This window comes from Equus caballus, chromosome 5 (assembly GCF_041296265.1).
Source record: "Equus caballus isolate H_3958 breed thoroughbred chromosome 5, TB-T2T, whole genome shotgun sequence".
NCBI classification, from domain to species: Eukaryota; Metazoa; Chordata; class Mammalia; order Perissodactyla; family Equidae; genus Equus; species Equus caballus.
In genome coordinates, this window is record NC_091688.1 from 27,608,952 (window position 1) to 27,617,039 (window position 8,088).

Consider the following 8,088-nt stretch of genomic DNA (forward strand, 5'->3'; position numbering starts at 1 on the left):
TGGCTGCAGTGCTATTCCAGGCTGTTGACTGGAGAATCCATGTTCTCGTCCCCGGGATGTGGTGGTGGGAATAGTTAAGACTAAACTGTTTTGTTTTCTTCTCTGCTGAGGTCGGCCACGATAGGACCTATGGGTTGTAGCCAACTGAACAATGATTGATTCATCTACTGTGTCCCAATCTTCAGCCTGGGTATTGCAAAGAAAACAAGTCAGACATGGATTCTGCCAGCAGATAGAGCTGATTCCAGTCCCCAAATGAGTAGGTGCTAGAAGATCAAGTTTAGCACTAAAGCACAAAAACAAGGATATGAGACATTGGAGGGGCATTATCTGGTGTGCCCCTCTAAAAATCACGTGTCCTCGAGGCTCCTTGTCTGGGCTACACGCCAGCGCTCACGATGATAATAGTCCTGGGCGTGGCCAACTCAGCTGTTTTCTCATGGGAGAGTTAGCACAAAGACCCTGGTGGTCTGAGGGAACACAGAAGCCCTCCGGGGTGCGAGGGGGCTTGGAATGCAGGTCATACAGGGATGATCGCCCTTGGCAAGCACACAGGCTTTGTTCCCCTACCTCCTTAAGCAAGCCTCTCTCAGGGGGTGGCAGCGGATGCACACTTCCTGTCCAGCCTGCGCCACTGGACCTTCCCTGTATGTGACCTCCCACTGAACCCATGTCTCATTCGCTGTTTCCAGGTCTTTCCTTCGCTCTCTCGGCAACCTATCCCATGCTGCTTGCCCAGCTGGGTGTGTGGCAGAAGACTTGGTGAGCCAGCCAGGAAACCAAAGAAAACCATGTGAGTGAAGAGACTATGGGAGTTGGGAAGGGGAAATCCGTGCAGGTAATCCCGGGTTGGCTGGTGTCCTCCCTGTGGTGACCGGTCGCCACTATCTTTTATGGACGGGGCCCAATGCATGAGTACGGGGATGCCTTGAAAATGCCAAAGGGCCTAGGGGAAAGTCCTGGGCATGAGATGAAGCCCAAGCCATTGCTACAGCCATAGGATAACCCCTCCCCACTGTAGGATGGCTTGCAAGGAAGGCAGGGGAAGTCCTGGGCATGTTAAACGATGAGAGAAAGAAATCAGAAGCGCGGGCGGTAGCTGCTGGGGTGGAACGGCCCCTCCTTGCCACTATTTGCTTAACAACAGAAGCCAAAATGGAAGCTAAGGCAAGGTCAGGCAGCTACAAGAGAAAATTAGAAAGGGAAGCATGGCTGGTTCAAGCTGAAACTACTGAGGCGCTGTTAGCACGCCTATGGGAGTCTGATGAGAGGACAGAGGTCTCACCAGCCCCAGCCCACAGGGGTAGATCCCACGGACCCGCCTCCACCCGTTCAGCGTATGCATTTCACTATGAGGGATTACACTGCCGCAGAACTGGCGGAACTGGGGAGCAAGTAAACTAAATAGATGTGAAAAGGACGAAAATTTGGAGACGGAACTTTTACAGTAATTATGTGTTACGGTGTATGTACTTAAAACAACCCAAGAAGATGGCTAAGTGCTTTAATGTCATGTGAAGTTTTTGTGAGTAGTCTAAACATAATTGTTGGAACAAATGATTTAAATAAAAATGGATAAGAGTTTTTGGGTACAATAATTATGGTTTATGGTATGAGTGCTTGAAAAACAGCTTCTCAAAATCTTTTTGGTAACTTGAAAATTTAGAGTTTTGCTAAATGAAGTTAAATGATAAAAATTCATTGAGGATCTAGGTCATTTTCCAAACAAGAAAAAATGTTAGAAATTGATTACTAAGCATAGATTTGTCTGCCTTTTTCTCATCACAAAGAAACTAAAAGAGGCTCGAGTTTATTGATAAATATGTTTTGTGCATGCTGAGGAATTTTCTATGAGAAAGCACATATTTCTAAAAAGTCTGTATACCAGGAAAGTAAAATGTCTGTTTTCAGTAAAAGAGATATAAACAATAGACATATTTTTGCTTGTTTTTTAAAAAAATATAAATTTCTCCTAAAGTACGAGGGAACAAGAAGAGAGGAAGGTATGGAACAAATTCTGAATTTTAAAAACAAATAACAAAAGGTTTGTCAAAGTAAAACCCTGAAAAGTTTTATGTATGGTCAAGTTGGCAGAGATTAAAATAAATGTCTCCATATCAAAAGTAAGGCAGTCACAAGAAGAGCTGCTGGTTCCAGTGCCTGCACAGGAGCCAGGGCAGGCCAGGAGCGCATCTGGCCTGCTAGAGGCAGAAAATGCCTTCGGAGGCAGGGAGGATGCAGGAAATGCGCGGTGGCACCAGCACCAGCAGCAGGTGGCCAGGACTCCTCGCCCCTCCCTCCTCTCCGGCAGTGGCTTGACTGAGGTTGAGCAAAGTGCAGTCTGTGCAGTGACTGCCACAGCCCCGGGGGAGCAACAAGCATCTCTGGGGGAAAAAAGCAATAAACAACCAAACACTGTTCTGGTGGCTTTAACAGCAGCCCCCCAGGAGCCCCCTCGACTAGGGGGAGGGCCAAAGGACCTTGACTCATCTCTGTAGCGCCCTGCAGATACCTTGGGTATTGGGGGACTGGAGGCCACATATGGAAATAATGTATTAGTCGACAGGAGCAAAAGGCATTTTGCTATTTGGGGTGGAAATAAGCAAAATGACATCCGTCACTTCTCACCCTGCCCTGCGGCAATGCTTCTACAACACCGGCCAGTGCACAAACCCCCCCTGATGTTGCCTTGTTTCGTTATATTGATGATGTCATATTAACCTCTGAGTCTTTTCCAGACCTTCAAAAAGCCTCCCACTCCCGTGTCACACACCTATGCCAGCGAGGATGGGTGGTAAAGAACAGCAAAGTACAAGGGTCTGGGTTGTCTGTCAAATACTTGAGTGTTGTCTGGTCAGGTAAGACAAAAGCAGTTCCTGCTACTGTCATAGATAAGATACAGGCTGTCTGTCTTCCTTAAAAGTTGGTACAAAAGAGTATTGTCTGGAACTGGGGGATCACCAAGCAGGAGGCTTTACCTAAGCCAAAATAACAGTGAAACAAATCCAGTCCTTGGGTGTTTTAACACAAGGACAACCATGTAAACTGAATGTTTCCAGTTACCCAGAAGGATTCAGATGGGGTTTCCAGCAGAGGCAAGGAGTGCCCCTTGGTATCTGGTCCCAGTTGTAAAAAGGGGCTGCAAACCGATACAGCACACTGGAACAATTGTGTGCTGCTTACCTGGCCCTCCAGCAGGTGGAGCCCATAACCCGTTTCCTGCAAGTCACAGTCCGTAGTCATCTGCTCATTGTGGGGTGGCCGTGGGATGCTTTCCAAAAGCCCCACTCGGGAACAACCCAAATACAGACATTGGCAAAATGACATACATACTTACCACAATGAGGGACCCTGACCCATAGCCCCTCAGTGCAAAACTACATGCCATTCTAGGACCAGTAACATACACCACAGAACAAATAACCCCCTTAAATGACATGCCCATGCCTGAAACCCTGCAAAATGTACGGGAAGGAGAAAGATCAATCCTGGCAGAGGCCTGGTATACGGATGGCTCTGCAAGGGGCAACCCCTGCAGTGGACAGCAGTGGCCATCCAGCTTTTGACCAACAGCATGTGGTTGGACTCTGGCTCTAAATACAGTAGTCAGTGGGCCAAATTGTGGGCTGCCTGGATGGTGTTGACTTGTGAGCCCAATCAAATATGTCTGTGTGTGGACAGTTGGGCAGCCTATAAGGGGCTCACCCTGTGGATGGTACAATGAACACGACAAAAACGGACTATTAATGATCACCTGTTGTAGGGGGCAGAACTCTGGGATAACATCTGGCAGTGGGTCTGAGGAATAATGATAACAGTATACCATGTGTCTGCTCATTGGGTGACAATGCCACCAGGGAACAAACAAGCAGACAAGTTAGCTCGGATTCGTCTCCTGGAAAAAGTGCCAGCTGAAAGAACGGTAGAGTGGCTACACAACAAGACCGGACACAAAGGAAAAAGGACTCTATGGCTACTGCCAAGGCCTGAGGCCTCCCCCTACGTTATGCTGATGTGGGGAAAGTCTGTCAGGTGTGCCCTTCTTGTTTCTTACAGAGACCCTGGGTCATTCTCTGGGACACAGGCCAAATTGCCAAAAACATCCAGCCTGCTCAACACTGGCAGGTGGACTACACTGGGCCTTTGCCTCTTTCTAATGGCTGTCAGTATGCCCCTACTTGTGTGAACATGTCTACAGGAATGCTCCAGGCATATCCCAGCAAGAGGGCCACACAAAGACCACCATAAGGGACCTGGGACACCTCTGTGCTGCGTATGGTGTTCCCATGGACATCGACAGTGACGATGGTACACGTTTTACTGGCCGCCAGGTACGGATGTAGACTGATCAGATGGACATACATTGACATTTTCACTTGCCATACAACCCCACAGCTGTGGGGCTGATGGAACAAATCAACAGCTTGCTGAAACAACAACTAAGAACAGAAGGCAAGACCTTCTTGCCCACTGGACAAGGCGCCTGGCAACTGCAATATGTCAACTCAATAAACATGAGATGCACTCAACCAGGTGCATATCAGATGTTGACACAAAGACCTGATATGACGATACCTCTATAGACAAGGGCTAATCAAAGAGAGAAACTACAACCACAGATGGGCACTTAGAACAACTTGCTTTTTCTTCTGCCACAGAACTCCCTACTGGGACCCACATGGTCACTTGGCCCTGGGACTGACAGGTGGGGCCCCACTGGTACAGTCTCTTTACCCCTTGGGGGACAGGCTTAGAAGAGGATATCACAGTAACACCTCTAATTCCACAAGGCCCTTTCATCCTTTCCCTCTGGTGTGCCTTGTTGGATGGTCGTGACCTCCCTGTTCTATTCCCCTCTAAACATCTTACTTTTTGTCCTTAGGACAACATCTGCCAACCTTTTCACTGCTTGGACACACACGGTTGCTGGCATATAAAATCGCTCCAACTGCTGGGTATGCAGCGAGCTGTCTCTCTCTTCAACCATGGCGTTACCACGGTGTCTCCAAGCTGCCAATGCCTCTGACTGGAGAGCCCTGCGAGAGTGGAGGATTGTTGCGGACTTTCCCATTTCTACGCCCCTCCACCTGATGATGTGTTTTCTTTGGTGTCCTTGCCTTTTCTCTACTCTTTTATTTTCATGTTGTGCTCTCTATTATGCTGTTGTGGTCTCAAGCTACAGTGCTCCTCTCTGTTTCTGGCTCAAGGGAAACCATGGAAGACTGGCAGGATGAGATTGTCAGGGCCATTCGGACAATAGCGGGGTAGATAATGCCAGTGTGCCCCTTTAAAATCACGTGTCCTTGAGGCTCCTTGTCTGGGCTATGTGCCAGTACTCACAATGATAACAGTCCTGGGCTTGCCCAACCCAGCTGTTATCTCATGGGAGAGTTAGCACCAAGACCCTGGTGGTCTGAGGGAACGTGGAGGGCCTTGTGTGTGAGGGTCTGGTCCTTGTAATGCAGGTCATACAGGGATGACCCCCTTGGCAAGCATGCAGCCCTTGTTCCTCTGCCTACTTAAGCAAGCCTCTCTCAGGGGGTGGCAGCAGATGCACATTTCCTGTCCAGCTGGCCACCACTGGACCTTCCCTGTAAGTGACTTCCTAATAAACCTTTATGTCTAGTTCACTGTCTCTGGGTCTTTCCTTTGGTCACTCAGCAACCTATCCCACACTGCTTGCCCAGCTTGGCGTGTGTTGGAACAGACATCTACTCCATAAAAGTAGTTTCTGGTGCTCCCACTGAATGCTTAATTTTAAACAGTCCACGTGTCTAGGTCACGAGAAGCAAAGCCCAGGCCCCGAGTAACTGACTGCCTCTCACGCAGGAGCACATGCTTTATTCGTGGAGGCTGACAGCCCTTGCCCTCAGTTGCCATCCGGAGCTTCTTCATAATAAATGGTAAGCAGGATGTTTCTTCTGGAGACACCTTGAGTCTGCTTTCAAGGCCATACCTTCAACCTGGACAGAAAATGTGTCAGGCATGCGTCCCGCTTACCTCCGTTGACTACATATGTGAGTGTAAACGTGGGTGGAGAGGGAGTGTCAGACTGAAGGCACCCTCTAGCCTCACGCGAGTTGTTCTGGAAAGAATTCCCGTGTGTGGACAGAAAGGCCGATGAGTTCTTGATAAACGTGAGGCAAGCCACATCTTTGACCATTTAGGTGAAACAGAATGTGTTGTGTCTGGACCTGGTAATTCTTCAGGGAAGATGTTGGCCCAGGCCTGCATTATGAGAAGCTGGTGTAGAGTTTCAGGGGGCTTCCTGGCAGACCAGCGTGTCCCTATTTTGGGGCAGCTTTAGAGTTTTCCTCGACACAAGAAAAGATATATTTGGGGTTTGTTCTACTGCACTCGTGTCCTCCCCACCTTCCAATTAGATTCTCCCAAGGAGCCTTTCAATAGTCATTCTTAGGAATCCCAGCCCTACAGGTTCTGGCTTAACTGTTCTAGGACGGGGCCTGGACATTCCTTTTTTGTTTGAAAGTCTCCCCAGGTGATTCTAATGTGCAGCCAGGGTTGAGAGCCGCTCCTCTATGGACTTGTTTCTACAAGGCGTTACTGCTCAATGTGTGGTCTGAGGACCCCTGGCATTGGTGTATTAGCTTCCTGTGGCCGCTGTACCAAATACAACAGACTTGGAGTCTCTCTGAGTCTCTTCAGGTGCTATACCAAATACTGCAGGCTGGTCAGCTTATAAACAACTGCTATTTCTCCCAGTTCTGGAGACTGGGAAGTCCAGGTCAAGGTGCTGGCACTCGGTGTCTGTGAGAACCAGCTTTCTGGTTCACAGACAGTGCCTTCCAGCTGTAACTTCATATGGCAGAAGGGGACTTTCCTGGGTCTCTTTTATAAGGACACTGATCCCATTCATGAAGGCTCTGTGCTCAAGACCTAATCAATTCCCAGCGGCCCCACCCCCTAATACTATTGTCTCGGGGGTTACGATTTCAACATAGGAATTTGAGGGCACACAGACATTCACACCATAACAGTGTCTCACAACAACACACACTTATTCTCACAGTTCTGGAGGTCAGAAGTCCAAAAATCAATTCCACTGGGCTGAAATCAAGGTATAGGGGCTCCCTCCAGTGGTCACCCGGAGAGAATTAGTTTCTTTGCCTCTTCTAGCTTTGAGCAGCATTCTTGGGCTTGTGGCCCCTTCCTCCAACCTCAAAGACAGCAGGGTAGCATTTTGCTTTAGCGGTTACGTTGCCTTCAGCTGTAGTCAGCTCTCCCTCTACCTTCCTCTTACAAGGACTCTCGTGATTGCATTAGAGCCCCATCTGGATAATGCAGGATCATCTCCCCATCTAAGATCTCTTCTGCAAAAGACCTTCTGCCATATACAGGTCCCAGGTATGAGGACTCAGATTTCTCTGGAAGCCATTAGCCTACCACCACCAGCAGGATGTGGAACTAGAAATGCAGAACCTCGGTCCCCACCTGAGACGTGCTGGATCAGAATCTGCATTTTAGCAAGATCACCATGTGATTCACTTGCACACTATGGGATCAATCCCAAGGAATTCTCTAATAATTGACTCCCAGGTCAAATACAAATTAAAGGAGTATTTTCTCTAGGAGCCTTTTTAGGTCACAGTGGATGATCAGATGACTGATTCTTTTCCCGAACATTATAAATAAGTGCTCATCTCAATGACAGTGGTCTCCAGAATTCTCAGTGAAGCCCCAAGCCCTAAGCACCAGGATGTCAGAGCTCCTCTTTGCTTCTGATAGCTCAGCACAAGGCTTGCCACTGGGGCTTACAACAGTTCAGTTCTTTAAAAGCGGCATAAAGAAGGTAAATTCTACAAACCTGGGTGGCTTCTCCTGTTAACATCAGTTTTACCGCCCCCATACAGGTTTTCTTGGGCTGGCAAGTCAGGAATCGGGGTGGGTAACTCTTAATGTTATATATACTCCGGCAATATGTTCACCTTCTGCTCGTATCTAAGGGCGAGGGGAGGAAAAATAGCTTGTTGACCGCAGTCCCCAATGTTACACTTCTCTCATATTTAAGCAATAAGAGACAGAGTTCAGCCCTTTTAAGATGTTAATTTCACAGACGGAAAGCAGAAA

General features: G+C 48.3%; 2 long non-coding RNA genes across 2 annotated transcripts; both read left to right on the forward strand.

Annotated features, from left to right (window-relative positions):
- Positions 1-399: 399 nt before the first annotated feature.
- Positions 400-1,991, forward strand: LOC138924242 (uncharacterized). The gene is made up of 2 exons (XR_011439071.1): positions 400-519; positions 693-1,991. It is a non-coding gene; the product is annotated as an uncharacterized lncRNA (long non-coding RNA).
- A 735-nt stretch (positions 1,992-2,726) lies between these two features.
- Positions 2,727-5,625, forward strand: LOC138924245 (uncharacterized). Its single transcript, XR_011439074.1, has 2 exons — positions 2,727-2,858; positions 4,883-5,625. It is a non-coding gene; the product is annotated as an uncharacterized lncRNA (long non-coding RNA).
- The last annotated feature ends 2,463 nt before the right edge of the window (positions 5,626-8,088 follow it).